We start from the raw sequence: 1986 nt of genomic DNA on the forward strand, positions 1-1986 counted from the left end.
AGCATATTAACCCTTTAAAGCCTGACATAAATAAAATAAATAATAGTCAGAAAATTGGTTCATTATAGTTTAGAACAGTGTATTGAACCTTTAGATAAAATCTGCTAAAACTGTGTATCACTTGTCACTCTATATATCCCAATAATATGTCTTATTAAGGGGATATTTAAATGCTTAGTTTTATGATCAAGGCTCTGTGGTTTTATTGTGGGGGGCAAAACATAGGCAATAATGCAATGCACGTTCCTCAAAAGCCTGATGTGTCATAATTGATACATGATTCTTTTTTCTCTCTCTCTCTAATTTTTATCATGTTGATAATTTAGAGGTCTTTTGTTTATCAAATATGATACAGTGGTAGGCTTTATAGGGTTCAATATCAACATGCCCTATTTTAAATTTAAATTTTTAAATTTATTTTGTGTTTGTAAATTTGTAATTCAAAAAGTCTTTTCTTTGCCATTTGTAAATTATTAAATGAAAAGTACTTGAATTTTCACTTGTGGTCTTTGACTTTTGAACCCAACTATATTTCATTACTTTTTTAAACGGTTGAGGTTGCTCAAAAACATTTAATGAACCATATCATAGCATTCATTATTTAGCCTACTATGAAAATAACTTTATTCTTAATGTATTTAATTAATATTTTAAACGAATCAGTTTATTAAAGCACCTGTAGGCCTATTAATGAAAACATTTCGCTATTATATCAAGCATTTTCTAAGTAGACATGAGTGTTCGGGTGATCTGCACTGACACCTCATGGTCGTTCAGGGAAGGTTCAACTGTGCACGTGCAGTGTTGTAAGAGTCACGTGACCGGAACATTATCGTCTTTTAGTTTCTCAGCTTGTCCTCACACTTGATCGCCACATACACATACACTGTTTGTTTTATCTATTGATCTCTGGCAAACAATGTCATTTTGTTCTTTTTTCGGTAAGGAGTTTTATAAAGATCATTTCAAACCCGGTAAGTAATGTTTATCATTATTTACTCTCCACAACATGCTCCCTTCCCTTTACCTTTAAGGAATATTATGATGTAACACTTAGCTTAGACACTTGTGATGTATATGATGTATAATTTAGCTGAACTGATGTAGCGAAATTTGCTAACCAACTTTGCTTACATTTTCCCAAATGCCAAGAAACAAAGTGTTTGTTTTACAAACTGGTCGAAAAGGACAAGTACCTGATTTATTGTTTCTCTGCAGGTATATATGTTTGTTCCCAGTGTGGACATCCAGTCTTCTCAAGCAGATCCAAATATGAACATTCCTCCCCCTGGCCTGCCTTCACAGAGACTATTCGAGAGGACAGTGTAACAAAAATGATGGAGACATTAACAGCCTACAAGGTCAAATCAAAAATTTTTTTTAATTAGTCAATATTTACAGACACTACTAATATGTTCCTGTGTGTTCATATATGTGTACATGCATATGCAGGTTCTGTGTGGAAAGTGTGGTAATGGACTAGGCCACGAGTTTCTGAATGATGGGCCGGAGGAGGGCTCATCACGTTTTTGAATATTCAGTCACTCGCTTAAGTTTGTCCCAGAAGGTAAGTCACCACCACATGTAGTTTTCTGTATAATTTTGCAGTATCAAGTAGCTATATACTTATTTACATTAATAAGTAGTAACCACTTTAACTCATACTCCAACTTGTCTCCAATCAGATAAGGTTGATAAACAATAAGCGAGGTGATTGACCATGCTGATGAGGCTGCTGTTGTGCGCACACTGGCAACGGGATGTTCAGCTCATGAAGTGGACAAGGAAAAGCCCCGATTGGAGATCCTGTTCACAGATAAATTATGACCATCCTGGACGCCACAGAGAATGAAGCTGATCTATTTTTATACTAGCCTGCATAAGCTGATATAAACATGTGCAAGATGAATGAATGAAATTACTTACTGATAAAACCAGTCTGGAATATTGCTGATTTAAAGGGGTCATATGATGCGATTTCAAGTT

At 34.8% G+C, this 1986-nt stretch overlaps 1 pseudogene; it reads left to right on the forward strand.

Moving 5' to 3' along the window:
* Positions 1-789: 789 nt before the first annotated feature.
* On the forward strand, positions 790-1980 carry LOC107736729 (methionine-R-sulfoxide reductase B1-A-like; annotated as a pseudogene).
* Positions 1981-1986: the final 6 nt, after the last annotated feature.

The sequence above is a fragment of the Sinocyclocheilus rhinocerous genome, unplaced genomic scaffold (genome assembly GCF_001515625.1).
Source record: "Sinocyclocheilus rhinocerous isolate Xijiao unplaced genomic scaffold, SAMN03320098_v1.1 C36922511, whole genome shotgun sequence".
Lineage (NCBI taxonomy): Eukaryota > Metazoa > Chordata > Actinopteri > Cypriniformes > Cyprinidae > Sinocyclocheilus > Sinocyclocheilus rhinocerous.